This window comes from Aegilops tauschii, chromosome 7 (genome assembly GCF_002575655.3).
Source record: "Aegilops tauschii subsp. strangulata cultivar AL8/78 chromosome 7, Aet v6.0, whole genome shotgun sequence".
In the NCBI taxonomy this organism is placed as follows: Eukaryota; Viridiplantae; Streptophyta; class Magnoliopsida; order Poales; family Poaceae; genus Aegilops; species Aegilops tauschii.
The window spans coordinates 408,485,863-408,503,410 of NC_053041.3; the positions used below are offsets into that span (position 1 = coordinate 408,485,863).

The 17,548-nt window shown below is 48.8% G+C and overlaps 1 long non-coding RNA gene across 6 annotated transcripts; it reads left to right on the plus strand.

Annotated features, from left to right (window-relative positions):
- The first annotated feature begins 12,867 nt into the window (after positions 1-12,867).
- Positions 12,868-16,481, plus strand: LOC109742244 (uncharacterized). 6 transcript variants are annotated; one of them, XR_012189048.1, is made up of 7 exons: positions 12,868-13,393; positions 13,496-13,552; positions 13,770-13,864; positions 14,268-14,389; positions 14,507-14,598; positions 16,049-16,130; positions 16,257-16,481. It is a non-coding gene; the product is annotated as an uncharacterized lncRNA (long non-coding RNA). The 6 variants fall into 6 exon arrangements; XR_012189047.1 differs by having other exon boundaries at positions 13,770-13,850; XR_012189045.1 differs by lacking the exons at positions 16,049-16,130; positions 16,257-16,481 and adding an exon at positions 14,044-14,174 and having other exon boundaries at positions 14,507-14,881.
- The last annotated feature ends 1,067 nt before the right edge of the window (positions 16,482-17,548 follow it).

The following is a 17,548-nucleotide window of genomic DNA, read 5'->3' on the forward strand; positions in this document are numbered from 1 at the left end:
TTGGATGAAGCAAGATTTCGTGAGTTAAGGCATGAGCTAAATATCATTGATTCGAGCAATGTTGCTTGAACCCTTGCACACCCCACCACACTCAACTTGTTGTCTAATCTAGGTGTAGGCATGGACATAGGGGGAGTGTTGTTCTCTCAATGAACTCACCCTCCCCCATTATGCATAAAGTGATCAACTCTTTCACATTAGCCATTTTTTGATGGTACTTGTGCTTCAAAGACAATTTTTGGTCATGGGCCCAAGGATAATTCTTCGCGGTGCCATACCAATTGACTCAAACATAGGTGGCTCCGGCCACCGCCCTCTCCTTGGAGAGTTTGTGTCTCGTTTTTGGTCTGTGTTGTCTCTTGCCTCTTTTCCTTCGTGCCGAGCTTGTGCTTGTGGTGTCCAGTGTGTTAGCTCTTTGGTGTGGTCTCTCGCTTGAAGGTTCCGTGCTTTGGTGTCCTCTCTTTTGGTTGAAACTATCTTTTCTTGAGCTCACGGTACTACCGCGGCCTGCCACGGTACTACCGCAAGGGGGGGGGGGCGCGGTACTTCCGCACCCAGTGCGGCAGTAATTTTTTACTGCCGCCTAGGAGAGCGGTACTACGGCCTCGGTGCGGTACTTCCGCTCGGGCGGTACTACCGCAATGACGTGCGGTACTACCGTGTAAGGAGCACACGGTACTTCCGCACCCAGCGCGGCAGTAATTTTTACTGCCGCCTGGGGGAGCGGTACTAAAGTCACGGTGCGGTACTTCCGCCCGGGGCGGTAGTACCGCGATGATGTGCGGTACTACCGTGCGGTCGAGGGCGCGTGGGGGTTAAACACGGGCAGGGGGGGTTCGAACTCCCCCATACCCATTCGTCTCTCTCCCCACTCTCTCTCTCTCTCTCTCTCTCTCTCTCTCTCTCTCTCTCTCGCTCAAGAACGGCGCCGGAGGTCCTCGCCAGATCTCCGTCTCTGGCCGCTCTCCTCGGATTCCGACTGGTGGGATCGTTCCCCACCACTCCCTCTTGCCATGGAACAAGGTGGTGGCTCAGGTGCTCCAGCTCGCCGCTCCAATCCAAGCCGTGACACGGGCTCCAAGCATATGCGCAACACAGAGGAAGCAGAGGGCTCCAATGCCCCCAACGCAGAACCAAGACCTCTGCCACCAAAGAGAAGGAACCCGCCAAGGGTATGGATGAGATACCGCTTGCTGAGTTCATCTCTCGGAGGAAGATCAATCCGTATGGAAACCCTCGTGCTAACTTTCGAGGGAATGATCTTTTCTGGACCAAGCAGCAGAATCTCATTTATCTGGATGTCATCAAGGCCAAGCAAAATACCCATGTGGAGGTGAAGTGGATCAACATGCATCACATGCGAAAAGAGGCGCACCGAGAATACTTTGGTGAGGCTTTGGACCTAGTGGAGCAATTTGGCATTGAGCATATCATCTCATTCCACAAAGACTATGATACTGAGATACTTGCTCAGTTCTTTGCCTCAGTGCATTTTCATCCCAATGAGGAAAGGACCATGACTTGGATGACCAATGGTCGGCAGCTGTCTGCTACTTGGAAGGAATTCATGACTTTGCTTGGGGTTCCGGATGAGGGGCTCGCCACACCCCAAGGTGTTCGCCCTCATGCCAATCCCGAGTCTGCCAACAAGAACAAGCTTATGCCCTACTATGTGGAGAAGAGGCTCTCCAATGGCAAGTCATCTTGGGTACTCAACTCCTTTCTTGACATCATGCACCGGATCTTCCGCAACACTCTTTCCCACGCATTGGGGACAAGGTGCATGCCTATCTGGTGGATATGATGCTCCTGTGTGAAGATGCTCGCAACTCTCAGACACTACCACTTGATGTCTCACATATCATGTGGCATGAGCTTCGGTTTGCGGTCTACAACCGCAAGGTCCCCATCTATGGACCTTATTTGTTTCAGTTGATCTCGGCTACTTGGGAGCGGGTCTACCCTCAGGATGAGTTTGAGGGCCCTGGTTGGATCCGGCATGAGCCCATCAACCTCCGTATCAAGCCTCAGTGGGCCAACACTACCTCTCGTGCTGATACTGCGGCTGCCATGGACGTGGATGCAGATGAGGATGAGGAGGAGGCAGCAGACGAGGACAGCTCTGAGGGTTACATCCCTCCCACCTCTGAGCCTTCTTGGGCTAAGCGACTGAAGAACAAGATGAAGATGTTGTTCTGTATGCAGGCAAAGGGGCAGTACCAGACCCATGTGGCTTCCAAGGAGACTCGCCGCCGTGACAAGCGGATCTTCAGGACCTTTGGCGAGAACATATCTAGCGGGTCAGAGGTGAACATCACCCCAGAGGCAGAATGGATGCACAAGCAGGGTTATCGGTGGACCGAGTCTGCGGAGGAGTCCGTCCCAGCTGCAGCGTCTGACGGGAAGCGTGCCAGTGACTACTCCACTTGAGCCACCACTACTGCTGTAGGTGTCCTCTCTGCCTTTTTGGCATCTCGATGCCAAAGGGGGAGAGAGTGTAGGATTTGCGAGTTGTGTCGTGTTTGGGTCAGTTGAACTTCATTTATTTCGTTTTCTTTGGTTTGCTTTGGTTTGTTGCTCGTGAGACCTTCTATCATATGGTGTAAGACATATGCACGCTATCGTACCGTAGTGAGCTTATTCTATCTTGTGCTTATTACATTATGCTCCTGTCTATCTTGCTTAGCTTTAGCCTTATTGCAAGATTTGCCATGTCTATAAAATATAGGGGGAGTGTTGATCCTAGTATGTGTGTCGTGCAGTCCAAAGCACTCATCGAGATAGCACACATCTAGGGGGAGCCCGTCTATATTTTAGAGACTTGGGGTTTGCCCTTGCTCTTTGCGTTATACCCTCATGCAAATCCCGTGTTGTCATCAATCCACCAAAAAGGGGGAGATTGTAAGGGCATTTTTATCCCTTAGTTGGTTTTGGTGATTGATGACAATGCTTTTGCGGACTAATCATGTGCATCGAATATTTCAGATATATTGACTAGGCACAAGATGATTGGGTTCCCCTCGAAGGCTATAGAAGACGGCGTTTCTCTTCATTTATTTTCGGTGGTATTGAGTCGTAGGGAAGCCGTACTATTAAGAGGGGGTCCGCGTTGGAAAGGTTGGGTGGATTCATCACGTACACATCTTCCTTTGCACCTCCTTTCCTCTAGCCTTTGGAGTATCCTATGTCTTCCTTGTCTATGCAAATATTGCTCTTGCCTGCTGAACTAGTGCTTGCGGTAGTACCGCCCGCTGGTGCGGTAGTACTGCAAGTGCCCACGGTAGTACCGCTTCTAGTAAGCGGTAGTACCATGGTCTCTGACTTAGTTCCGCAAGTACGCGGCAGTAAGGGGCGGATGTAATTTTTTACATCCGCGCCTCGCGCGGTAGTACCGCTGCTGGCTTACGGTACTACCGCGTCGGGTTTTTGCATCGACTCCAACTCTGCGGAAGTAGCCACGGATGTAATTTTTTATATCCGTGCCTTCCCATCCCTGGACAGCCCCTGCCTTGCGGTAGTACCGCAAGGCGGAGCGGTAGTACCGCGCCAGCAGTACTACCGCCCTCTGCTTTAGTGCATTTGTGGTTGTTCTGGTCTCTGCTGCGTGGGCGGTAGTACCGCGGGGCCCTGCGGTAGTACCGCGTGCCCCTGCGGTAGTACCGCGCCTCAGGTGCGGTAGTACCGCGCTGCGCAGGCTGAGTTGGTGGATAACGGTTGGATTTGTTTTTTCACTATATAAGGGGTGTCTTCCTCCTCTAGTTGACTACCTCTTTCACCTCCAAGCTCCATTGTTGCTCCAAGCTCCATTTTCACCCGATCTCCTTCCCTAGCCAATCAAACTTGTTGATTCTCTAGGGATTGGTTGAGAAGGCCCCGATCTACACTTCCACCAAGAGAAATTTGAATCCCCCCACTAATCCCTTGTGGATCTTGTTACTCTTGGGTGTTTGAGCATCCTAGATGGTTGAGGTCACCATGGAGCCATAGTCCATTGTGGTGAAGCTTCGTGATATCGTTGGGAGCCTCCAATTAAGTTGTGGAGATTGCCCCAACCTTGTTTGTAAAGGTTCGGTCGCCGCCTCCAAGGGCACCAATAGTGGAATCACGGCATCTCGCATTGTGTGAGGGCGTGAGGAGAATACGGTGGCCCTAGTGGCTTCTTGGGGAGCATTGTGGCAGCACACCGCTCCAACGGAGACGTACTTCCTCTCAAAGGGAAGGAATTTCGGTAACACATCCTCGTCTTCACCGGCTCCACTCTTGGTTATCTCGTGCCTTTACTTGTGCAAGCTTATTTGTGCTTTATCTCTTGCTTGCGTGTGTGCTTATTGTTGTTGCATCATATAGGTTGCTCACCTAGTTGCATATCTAGACAACCTACTTTGATGCAAAGTTTAAATTGGTAAAGAAAAGCTAAAAATTGTTAGTTGCCTATTCACCCCCCTCTAGTCAACTATATCAATCCTTTCACCAGCGGCGCTAATGGCACGGGACAGAATTGGCTGGAGCCGGACCACACACACAGCCAAGCTGCGCCACAATGTCGCCCGCTGCCAGTTGAATCGAAGCAGCCCACCACACACCAGATCTGGGGCTGCCCGGGCCAGATTCACGTCGCGGAAGCCACCGGGACCCGCCCACAAGAGCACCAACAAGCTGGGCTCACCTTGTGTCGCATCCCTGCAGCCAGGTGACCCAAGGCACACGGAGAAACCATTGGGCCGCCACCACGGTCACCCGCCGCCTCCACACCAGATCCGGGCGCTAGGACCCCAGATCCGTCGCCATGCGCAAGGAAAAGATCTCAACCATGATCGCAACCCGCATAGCAATGCCTGCATCAGAGCCCGCACGAGCTAGCCATGAGGACGACCACGCCCGAGTGTCGCCGCTACCACATAGTCTTTACCCGACGGCACTTCCTGACGACGATGAGGGGGGAGGCGGCGGAGGGGCGGCTGTCTGGCGATGGCTTGTTTTGCAGCCTGTGTCGCTCATCCGGAGCAAAGCAGGGATAGATTTTTCGAGATTAACTATTTTGGCAAGGCAATCCTCAGCTTTTTGTAAGCACATTCCCCCAAAATAGAATGATAAATTACCATTTTTGGTCCTTAAACTTTTCATGAGGTACATGTTTGATCTTTACTATTATGCTAAAATTTTAAACAATTCAAAACTGACACACACATTGCTTAAATCAAGCTCTCGATCGATCTAAACATATTTCAAGATGGTGTTGGTTGACACGTCTACCACATTGATCTTAGAAGCTTGTCATGAGGAAACCCTATGAGAAAATGGCAGATCAAGGTAAGTGTGTGATGCCATGTTTTTTATCCATGGGTGGAATACATTGAATGCATTTTTCTTTCTCTTTAGCTCTTAATTGGTCAGATGAACCATGTGTGGTGGCCAAGACATGACAAAACTATAGTCGAGTGTATCTCATATTTTACAAATGTAGCCCTCCTAGTTCTCAACTAACTTGGACTACATGAGACACTAGTGTTGCAGTGTTGGAGAGGAGATACTCTATGCATGCATGGTGAACGGATGCTGGTCTGGGTCTATTTGTAATGGCAATCAACAAACTCGCCTACTTTTCTAAATCTACGTCTATGGGTGGCATTAAGCATCATGGTTGTGTAAAGCCAACTCCACACGTGATCAAGGTTAACACCAACAGTGGTTTTGACAAGGCATTGTTCATGACAACAAGGGTTGCTTCATGATACGTCTCCGTTGTATCTATAATTTTTGATTATTTCATGCCAATATTATACAACTTTCATATACTTTTGGCAACATTTTATATCATTTTTGGGGACTAACATATTGATCCAGTGCCTAATGTCAGTTGCTGTTTGTTGCATGTTTTTTGTTTCGCAAAATACCCATATCAGCCTAATCGGAGTTACGGATTGTCAGGACCGGATTTTCGGGATATTAATTTCCCAGAAAATGGCCCTTGTGCTCACCAGCCCCAGGATTACTGTTAGCTGATGAGGCACCAACTTGATACAGAAATTCCAAGCAAAGTACAAAATATGTAGTACAAGACCATTGTGGCCTATGAGTACAACAATTGGTTTCTAGTGGTTGATGGCGGAAGCGGTTTGTGGTTCATCTGCGTCTATGGGACTCCATTTCCCACAGGAACAGCTGACCAGGATAACTCCTATCTTCGCGAGGCTGCTATCACCGTTGCTTAGGTTCCGGGGCTGTCATCGCAACGCTCCTCTTCAAGCAAGAAATCTGGCCAAGACAATAACCAGGGACAAGCCAGTGAGTACTTTTGAATGTACTCGCAAACATTATGAACACGGGTATAATACAATGAATGATAATCATGCTCTGAAATATTCTATGATCACAATGTCAGTCACGAAATAAACAAAATCCATGATGCACGCATGCAGGTTGTTCATATAAAACATGAATATGCAATCCGAGAATAGAAATAAAAATGCACCGATCGGGTGTCTGAAGCGACGCCTTGAAAGGACGACAACAGAAAGTGTGCCTCAGTCGGGCGTCTGAGCGACACCACATAAAGGGCTTATAAAGTAAAATAAGTAACAAGCATGCCACAGTCGGGTGTCTGTGCGACACCACATAAAGGGCTTATAAAGTAAAAAATAACAAGCATGCCACAGTCGGGCGTCTGTGCGACACCACATAAAGGGCTTATAAAGTAAACAAATAACAAGCATGCCACACTCGGGCGTCTGAGCGACACCACATAAAGGGCTTATAAAGTAAAAAAATAACAAGCATGCCACAGTCGGGCGTCTGAGCGACACCACATAAAGGGCTTATAAGAAAATAATCACAATGAATATCCAGGAGGTAGAACCGTCCCAGGGATACTCAATAATTCAAGTAATAAAAAGGGTTAGTCCAATATAATAATAATCATAATCATCATAAGTCACAAGTCATGATCCATGTTCCGGTTTAGTAGTTTCTCCTCCGAAGACCGACACTAAGACCAACACTTGACCCATCTCAGACTGTAGTCCTTACCCATGGACACGGCTATTCGAATAGATTTAACCTCTGCAGAGGGTGTACTCTTTACCCACGAGTAATGGATTTCTTTAGTCCATCGGGACTAATTCCGTCTACGGTCTTTTAATTGAAAACACACCTGACCGCACACACCAGCCTAACTTACCGGTGTCTGGAATCACCCACGACACCTGTTAAGCAAAACTCTAAGTGGGGAGGCTACAACCTCGCGTAGCATGGGATCAAATTTATATCGCGCGCTCTAAGGGGTGCCCCCCTCTCGGTCCCAACCGGAAACACCCATGCCCCCGGACCAGGTGGCATGCCTACCGGATGCAGCCTGTATCTTCCATCATGGCCTCTCTGTACGGTGTGTGCTTGGAAGGGGTTGACAACTTACTGAACCGTACCCTACCTGCGGCAGGGACAAGTGGTAGTACGAAACAAGTATGGGGGTTACTGGAACAAGACTCGATCTACGGCCGACTCAGGAGGTTCAAGTATCCCCTGCATGATTAGCATAACAAATATATTTCAACTAACAGACAGAATCACCACTCATCATACCTCATCATGCCATACTGGACACACTCGTCTCGACGAGGAACTAGGGACAAGCTCGTGTCTACCCAAGACAGAGACTTTCCCGGCTTCCTTCCGGTAGGCATGAAAGGCATATGAAGATGATTACTATCACAAGCATATCCATTTCTAACAGCAAAGAATCTTCATTATGCACTCGTGCGTATGATTGTATCGTCACATAAAATAATGAATGCTCCATGTGAAGGTGGTGTTGTAACCGTATCAGACAACACACAAAAATATTATGCCTGGGTTCAGAATGCTTGCCTTCAAGTTGTGGAGAGGCAGGGTGCATTCCAGAACATTTGAAAGTTTTCTCCTCTCTCCAAAAATCCTATTTTTGAAAATATTCAAATTAACACATAGTTTCAAAACAGTACAAAAAAGTTGTTTGGAAAATTTTCAAATAAATACTAAAATAAACTAGACAAAATTTGAGAAACAACAAAAAAAAGAATCAAGTCATTTGGACTTATATTTAAAAAGTTATAGCCAGTCAAAGTTTAGTCAAAATCCTGTTTTTAAAATAAAACAGAAAAGAAAACGTTTCAAACGAAATACGCTTTCGAGAGGAGGACACGTACTTCGGGCTTTACGCCTCCACTTAACCCGCGTGGACCGGTTCGTGGGTCACTGATAGTGGGTCCCTTGGGCCCACTGGTCAGGTTTGACCAGTCGCCCCCGCCTCCTTCCTCCTCTGGCCGAACAGAGGCGGGGCTCCGGCGATCAACGCCGGCGAACGGCGGCTCCTCGCGGGGTCCTGAGGGCGGGGATGGATCCGCCAGGCCGGGGCGGTCCTCCCGGTGGTCGAGGAGGTGGCGGGGATGGAGGGAGTCGCCGGCGGCGAGCTCCGCGGCGGACGACAGCTTCGGGAGGTTTGGGGCTTTGGGCTACGGTGGTTCCCCGACGCAGCTGAGGGTTTGGGCGGCTCCGCACGGTCGAGGGGAGGAGGATGGTGGTGCTATACGGACGGGGGGGGGGGGGAGGGGCTCTGGTTGCGACTGAATGGACCGGAGGGCGGCGGCGGCTGTACTGGCCGGAGATGGGGAAGAAGACCCTCCCTGGTCGATTGCCTGCTATGGGGGTGCTAGGTGGGGTGGCTTGAGGTCGCCTGAGGGACTGGACGGACTCGGGGGCTCCTTATATAGGCGGCCGGAGTCGGTTCCAACGGCGGCCGTGGATAAGAACGGCGAACCGCCGTTCTGTAGCCTGCGGGACGTTGTGGCGGCAACGGGCACTAGTGGACGAGCTCGCGGATAAGCTTGGACTGCTCCAGAGGCGAGCTGGCGAGCGGCTGTGGCTCGGGCGGCGCCGTCCGCGGCAGGAGCTGTCGGAGCGGTGGTGGCGGCTTGCGTCGGTGGCGCTGTAGGGCGCCAGGAGGGGGGCAGGGTGGCTCTGCGGCGAGGGAGGAGTCGGGGCGCGTTGGCTGCGAGTGGGGGAAAGGCCAGAACGAGCGCTGGGCGACGGCAGTGGGACGCGGCGACTTGGTGCGCGCGCGTGCAAAACATGCGCTCTGGGCGCGCCCAGCGCACGCACGTGAGGTGTTCGGCAAAATGCCAAGGCATGCCAGGAGGCTTGGGTGGGGCTGGGGATTACCAGGTCTAGGCTAGGGTTTGCAAGGAGATCAGTGGACAAGCTTGCTAGGTCAGGGGATCAAGTTCACAATGCAAACTAATAATCATGCCAAATCTGTTCATGCACTCAAGGTGTTCGACAGAATGCTAAGTGCATCTAGGCAACTCTTGGGGTGGCCAAAAACTCCAGACCAATGTCTCTTTAGATGTAGGTGGTGGTGGCAAGGTTAGTTTGGCAAAACTAGAAACTAGTTAGTGCAAGTTTTTGAGAAAACCAATTCTGGACAGAAAGTAAAAGGCATAGTTTCATGGACCAAAAATACTCCAATAGGTCCACTCTCCTGGACTTAAGGGTTTGGTAGAGTGGTCTATAAGCAGGAAAAAGAATCATGGGTAAAAGGGCAAGTTAAAATATGGTTGCAGTAGAAAATACCAAACTGGTCCAGAGAGCAAAAGAGGATGTTTTGCTCAAATTTTTCAAACAACATCAGTGGATTTTTGCACAAAGATGAATAATATACTCCTACTGACCTCCCCTAATTTTGGTGGAAGTTTTAAAAGAATATTTAAATAGGTTGTAGTGCAAAAGTGAAATCTGGACGAGATTTGAAAACTGGGGGTAAAGCTCAAAATCTCCAAATGACTAAAGGATATTTTTGCACAAAAGTGATCTAGGAACATCACATATCATCCCCAAATTTTGGTGGGATTTTTAAATAAATTTATCAAAGGGTTGCAGTGCAAATGGGACCCTAAAACTTATGAAAACCCATTTTAGAGAAATAAAGCTCAGGGAAAAATAATTATAAATAATCCCACTGATAAAAGAATTGTTTTATTTGAGAGGGTAAACAAGTCCAATAATAATTGGAAAGTTTTCACTTGGGGCGAAAACTCCACAACTTAGAAGAAAAGAGAGATTCTGAGATCAAAAATAAATCCAGAAAAAGGAAAATTTAATTTCTTAGCAAAATTTTAATAAACAAAACATGGTTAAATTTTTGGGGTGTTACACGGATCTCCAGATATTTAAGAAACGGTGAAAGGCCAGAAAACAGGGATGCGAACAGAAGAGAAACAAAGTGTCGTGGTGGGCGCACGGCAGATGCCAAGGGATGGCTAAAGATAGGAGGAGGCTCAAGGGCACTGGTGGGCTCCAGAGGCGAGGTCGGCATGAGCGAGCGCGGAACGCAAGACATACCCAGGTTCCGGGCTCTCCGGAGAGATAACACCCCTAGTCCTGCCGAGTGTAGTTGATATGTATCAGTACAGAGTTGCTACTAGAGCTGCGTGGAGGAAGAAGGAAGGCAGGCCAAGGCTTAGGCTGCTCCTTCCCCTTGGGTGCATGTGTTCTACTGATCAGTCTCTCTGTGTTCGCCCGTATGCATGAGGGCTCCTGGGGAGTTTTGTAGGCCAACCCCCCAGGGGTAGAATGGTAATGTTACAAGGCCGTGGGGCCGGGTTGTCATCGTCTGGGAAGCCGGTGCTGGGACCCGCCGGGTGTCAGGGCTCGCCGGGTTCTCCGGGCGCGGGACCCGCCGGGTTTAGGGGCACTATTGGCTGTCTTGTCGATCGTCAGGGAGTGGCCGGGTTGAGTCCGCTACAGTGGCGCTCCGTCAGGTCGCCGCTTGCTGGCATCAGCAGTGACGATGGGTGCACTGTAGCCACGCCAACCTCGGTCAGCGGGTAGGTGGGGCACTGTTGCCACGCCTAGCGGACCAGAGGCATGGGCAGGGCACTGTTGCCTTGCTCATCTCTGAATGAAGACTCGTCCCATCGTACGGCCTGGATGGGACGGGAGCTGACCCGTGGCCGGGTTGGGGAACACGCCAAGGGGAAGCTGGCTTGTTGGGGAAGTCTTGGTGCGCCGGGTTCAACTGCCTTGCGCCGGCCGTTGGGGCCGGGTTGAGGAATTTGGCTGGGTCGAGCAACCCGGCCAAGCGCGAGTCAGCTTGAGGGGCGTTGCTGGCCCCGTTGTTTTTGAAAAGGATCCGGGTTCCGTTGCCTGCCTGGGGTTCATCCCCCCGACACACAGAGAGAGATCCAATCTTGAAGGGGCTCTCACCCCTCCGCCGCCATGGAGGCCATGGACAAGAGGGGAAACCCTCCTCCCATATAGGGCCAAGGAAGAAGAAGAAGGATGGGGCTCTCTCCCCCTCTCTTTCGGTGGCGCCGAAACGCCGTCGGGGCCATCATCATGACGACAATCTACACCAACAACTTCGCTGCCGTCATCACCAACTCTCTCCCCCTCTATGCAGCGGTGTAACACCTGTTCTACCCATTGTAATCTCTACTTAAACATGGTTCTCTGCGCTATATATTATCTCTCAATGATGTATGGCTATCCAATGATGTTTGAGTAGATCTGTTTTGTCCTATGGGTTGATTGATGATCATGATTGGTTTGAGTTGTATGTTTTATTATTGGTGTTGTCCTATGGTACTCTCCATGTCGCGCAAGCGTGAGGGATCCCCATTGTAGGGTGTTGCAATATGTTCATGATTCGCTTATGGTGGGTGCAGGGGCGGATTCAGACTTAAAATTACCCGGTGTCCACATAAAGAACACATGCCTACATATCAAACAATTCAATGACCTACATACTAAATCAATAAGTAAGTGTAAATTGCACCCGGTGCAAGTGACACCGGGTAGCTGTACGTAGCTCCACCCCTGGGTGGGTGGCATGAGTGACAGAAGCACAGACTCGAGTAAGTGGGTTGTTGCATATGGGAGTAAAGAGGACTTGATACTTAATGGTATGGTTAGGTTTTACCTTAATGATCTTTGGTAGTTGCGAATGCTAGCTAGACTTCCAATCATAACTGCATATGATCCAAGTAGAGAAAGTATGTTAGCTTATGCCTCTCCCTCATATAAAATTACAATAATGATTACCGGTCTAGTTATCGATTGCCTAGAGACAAATAACTTTCTTATGTGACAAAAAGTTCTCTACTAAAAATAACTTAATTGTTTATGTGTTCTTTATTATCTCGCAAATCTATCTTATTACACCTACAAAATAGTTTTATACTTGTTCTAGGTAAAGCGAACGTTAAGTGCGCATACAGTTGTATCGGTGGTCGATAGAACTTAAATGGAATATAAATTCTACCTTTAGCTCCTCGTTGGGTTCGATACTCTTACTTATCGAGAAAGACTACAATTGATCCCCTATACTTGTGGGTTATCAAGACCTTTTTCTGGTGCCGTTGCCGGGGAGCAATAGCTGGGGTGAATATTCTCGTGTGTGCTTGTTTGATTTATCACCAAGTAGATTTCATTTTCTGTTCTAAGTTGTTTTATATCTTTAGTCATGGATATGGAACACGAAATACCAAAAAATTTAGGTGTACTTGCTACTCGTGGAGATGGTGAACCTCCTAAATCCCTCGATGCTCGTTATGTGAAAAATATAAAACACTACTTTGATAATCCTAAGAAAACCCCATTCAACTTGATAATGGGAGACACTTGGGATCAACGTAAATACTTTAGGGATTATCGCTTGACTTAAAAAAGGAAACTCTTATGGGATCAAATTGAAATGTTGCAATGGTATGCCGGGAATTTATGCTTGAGATCGAACTCATTAACAATCACTACAAGGGCGCACGAGGGGCTGTGCCACGTGTCTTTTACTGTGCCGAAGGGGAAAACTTAAAAACGCGTCAAGCCTCCTCCTCCTCTCTTCTCTGTCTGTCTCTCTCATTTTTCCTCCCCAACTAAGGTTGCCGCTGCCGCCGCCCCATCGCTCCCCACCGGAGAAAGGCCTGCTTCTCCCTAGGGTCTTCTACTCTTGGGGCTAATCTGACAGGAAGGGCGGCGCTGCTCCTCCCCCGACAGCAAGGCGGGTGTCCTGCACGCTCACCAGCGAGGGAGAGGTTGCCACCTCTCCTCACCTCCTCCCAGGTTCCCGGCTCGAGTGGAGAGGGATAGCTGCGTCCACAGGTGAAGGCGTTGCTGAGAACTGCCCCTTGTCCTTGTCGATGGGGAGAAGGGAGCAACAACCTCTTTCTCTAAAAAAGGGAGCACCAACCGTAGCAGGTGGTGGTGTGGGCAAACGCGTTGGAGCCGCTTCGGCTTCTTCCAGCGGCTGTCTCTCCCCCGCCCTCAACATCTCGCCGGAGCCACCGGATTTCAGTGCCAAGGGAGAATAGAATCAACCGCGTGGCGCGGCCACAAACGCTGGTGAACGTCTCAGATATCAATCATGGTACATGTGCTTGTGTTTGATGCGATGGCTGGGTGATTTTTAGGATTCTGCGTGGATTTCCGTGGTGCTCAGTTACCGGCTGACAGAGGTGTGCTGCTGCAGGTTACATCCGGGAGGAAGAGGAGGGAGAGAAAGAGATGGATTGGGGAAGAAGAGGGGGTCCTCTGCAGATCCTTTCTTATTTTTTTGAATAAACCTCTGATTTAGGAGAGCATGTTCTTATAAGTTGCTATTCCACTTTCTGGATCTCCTGGACTATATATTAATTTTGGATTTGTGTCCTGAAGAATTTTGTTAGCATTAGTTAGGAAAAAATGTATACATTGGTTCATAATTTTTGATGCAAAAAAGAAAATGAATATATATTATTTTGCAGATTTGTGAAGTTCTTGTCTACGTGTGGTGAAACAGAGGTGACCAACGAGGACGTCGAGGCCAACTTTTCACCGCATATCAAGTAATATAATTCCAGTATGCATCTACTTATAAGCTAATTAGCACTGTATTTGTAGAGTTCAATTGGAAGTTAATTAGTTTGACAATGTTAGGCGCCGATGGCTTTAGATATGTAAATAAAAATAACTTTTAAGTAAAACTAAGTATTTAATTATTGTTCTGTTGTGTTATTGATTTCACTGGTTTTATGTCAGCCATGAGTTCTGAAGGATTCCGCATCGGCCAGTTTGGATTATGTTACTAGATTATCGGAAGAACCTCATGATATATGAATTTAGAGGATTTGCTGAGATTTGATGCAAAATATTGATGGCCAGGCACTATAGTGCGCACAAGCACAATTTTCGGATTTTCTTGTCATTTTTGTAGCAGTTTTTCTGTACCAATAGTGTGACATCACACTGCTGCATTTTCACAGGCCATGGAACAATGAAGAACTTAGCAAGGAATACCCAAACGGTCTACTGTTATAATTATGCGTGCATTTTGGATCTATTGGATGTCTGGATGTGCCGCAGATCCACATTCACTGATGCAAAGGTATGTTGCTAGCTTCTCATGTTGCTACAAATTCAGAAATGCTAATTGCTCATACATATTTTAGAAGTGTTTTGAGCTCTTGTTTTGACACAAATTTGCTCTGTATGATGCGCCCAGGGCTCAGGATAAGGATTTCCTGATCTTCTGCTTGCCACATCTTGGTATTTCTCATCTGAACATGAATTCAGAATGTTCCCTTTTGCATCCAAGTAAAACTATTCATCGACATTCTATCATTTACCAAATTGCTCACTTTTCTTAGTGTTGATAGGGAATTCACCATTAGTTACAACTCTGTTTGGTTTTGAGTTACTGTTTCACTAATTGACACCTGCAAGTAAGGAGTCCTGATGAAGTGAATGATTTGTGTGCGTGAATCCGATTAGGCTGTGTTAGGTTGATACCTTTTGTGCAAAAGGGTTTGGCGATGTAAGTCTGCTCCCTGTGGTAATTCTGTTGTGTTGCATGGCTAGCTTGTCGTACATGGCTCGATATGCAATTGGCCTGGGATGACATGTTTTCACCGATTAGCTGGTTCCTACTAGCTGTTGCTTTGGTTCCTTTTTATGTAAATATAACTTCCAGGTGTGATTCTTGGTTATTTAGATACTAGCTATCCTATACGTATATTTCTGATGATTCAATTGGTCTTAGTAATACTGAAGTATAGAGTACAGCCTTTAATTTGTATGCAAATATAATTCTTTTATTGCTTTTCATAGATTAGTTCATTCTTTAGGTGTATATGCTCTTTATAGTTTATGTTTCCCTGTTGTTTATGTATGCTTATAGAATTATACTAACCCAAATGCTGTGAGGTGCTTGGTGTCCTATATACAGTAATATACCAAGTGCATGTGTGTGCTTCATGTTCCGCATGGATGCAGATGGTTATAGATGTGCTACCATGGCCTATTTCTTATCTTATAGGTTATGGGCGGTATCTTATCTTGCCTAAACCTGATTTGAACAAATGCTACACTTGCTCTCCCCACTCTTTCTTTCTCTCCTCCTCTCACTTCTCTTGCCAGCCAATGACGTTGCATTGAAGCTCTCACTGGGATTTAACAGATGCTACACCTATATGCTTCGATGAAGGCGTAGTCCTAGCATCTCTAGGCTGTCTAAGGACATCTCCACTCTAAAACCCTACCTCTATTCTTCTAGCTCAGATTAACCTTCCTCTTATGGTAAGCCTGCATCTCCTAGATGGTCACTAGGAGAATGGCGGCGATGAGGAGGCTCGGCCCTTGGCGCAGACCTGAACCCCTGAGCGGTGGCAGCGTCAGATCTGTCTGCCTCATGGGGCCAGGTCTCCGATCCATGCCGCGACACTACCGGCATGGCGGCCCGGGTTCGGGCAGCATCCATGGTGTCGGGTGCGCTGGCGAGGTCTCTGGGGAACGAGAGGCAGGGGACTGGCACGGCTTTCGGTCATAGGTTCTGGTAACGCCAAGCCGTAGATCTGAGCCACCGTCTCCACAGTAGGCATAGCCCTATGGTAGATGCTTCATGTGCTCCCTTGATGTAGTGTCCTCTTGCCACCATCCTGAGACAAGATACAAGCACCATCGTTCTGCTCCTTTAATTTGTCTGAACTTTCTAATAGCCGCATGTTGACTCTAAGCACACTATTTTAGCTAAAACTATGTACCGCAGGTGCAGCTTTGACATGTTGTGATGGAATTACCAACCAAGATCACATCAAGCAGCAACAATGTAGCCTTTAGTTTTTAACAAGGTCAGTTCACCTCACCTTGCAAACTACGACGACGGCAAGATCAACCATCCAACAACACAGTTTCTCTCATGTCCAATACTTTCATCTGCCAAACTGAATCCAACTTATTTTCTTGATGTTTGGCAGTGCACTCTTCAGTGTCTGATGAATTATTAACTTGCAAAGACTGCTTGATGTGGTGGAGATAGTTACAGTACACCAAGGAAAACAAATGCGATGTTGATACATGCAAGTATTGTTTTATTTTCAATATAAAAGTGCCAAATTTAGCTTGTGCAAGGTTCAACATTCGAGGCTGGGTGTGATGAAAGCTTGCAGCCCATAATTGGCATGGTCTTTGTTTGATGGAAATTCAGCGAGTGATGGTGATGTGATCGAAGATGACCCTGTTTTGTTGAGATGGCTGGCTCCATCCTGCTCCAGCGTCGCCGCCCGTCAACCCAACAAACACAAGAGGCATTAACAGGAGAAGCACAACGCAGGCACACATGCGCTTCTTTCTCCTGATTTTACTTACCTCTTTCTTCCAATGCCCTACTCCTAAAGCAAGGATCTTGCCGGGGGTCTTGTGGCTTTCCTCGGCAAGGATCTTGCCGAGGATCGTTGTCTTCCAATCCTCATCTGATCTTGAACATTCCTTGTCTTCACAAAGATCTGCATGCCACCACGGAGGTGCCTCCCGAGCCCTAGCCCAACGTAGTTGATGGTGTTGGAAACCATGGGCTCAAGGGTGGTGCGTCCCGCTGGTGGGGGCGAGCCGCCCCATCAAGGGTCTTGTCGGGGCCGCTGAGGTTGACCCGGCAAGTCTTGCCGGGGGAGCCTGCTTCGTCCTTCTGCTTCTTTGTGTCCTTGGCCTTGGCGTTGCCTTGGCTGTCTTGAGCCTTGGTTTTACCTTGGTTCACCTCCCCTGCTCTGCTTGGTGCGGCCGTGGGCGCGGCTCTGACTGTCCGTGCATATGTAAAGGGGTACAAAGATGCGCCCCTTCTTTCGTACACCGACAGGAGCCCCCGGGCTTGGGCCACACATAAGTGCGACACGTTGTCGGGCCAGGCCCAAAACGGTGTGCGGGCAGGCGGGGCGGTTTTTACCGCGGTAAAACTTTTCGCACGCTGCGCTTCCCACGACCCGCGTTGAATGCGCGATGTGGAGGGGTGTGCGTGACGTGGGCGGCATGCGTGGGGCGGGTTCTGTATGCATGCGTCACATCATGGTAAAGAGGCGGCTCGCGCCTTTCCCATAAAAAGAGGGAGGCGTGGAGGCGCGGCTCATTTACTGCGCGGGGCCGGACCGCGGTCTTCAAGGTGTCCACACCCCACGATCACGGGGTGGGGAGAGGTCGCGCCACCCGTCCCCTCAGTTCTGCACATTCGCCACGCATCCTCCATGCGTTTGGGGTGGCGAGCGGTGGAGGCGGGAAA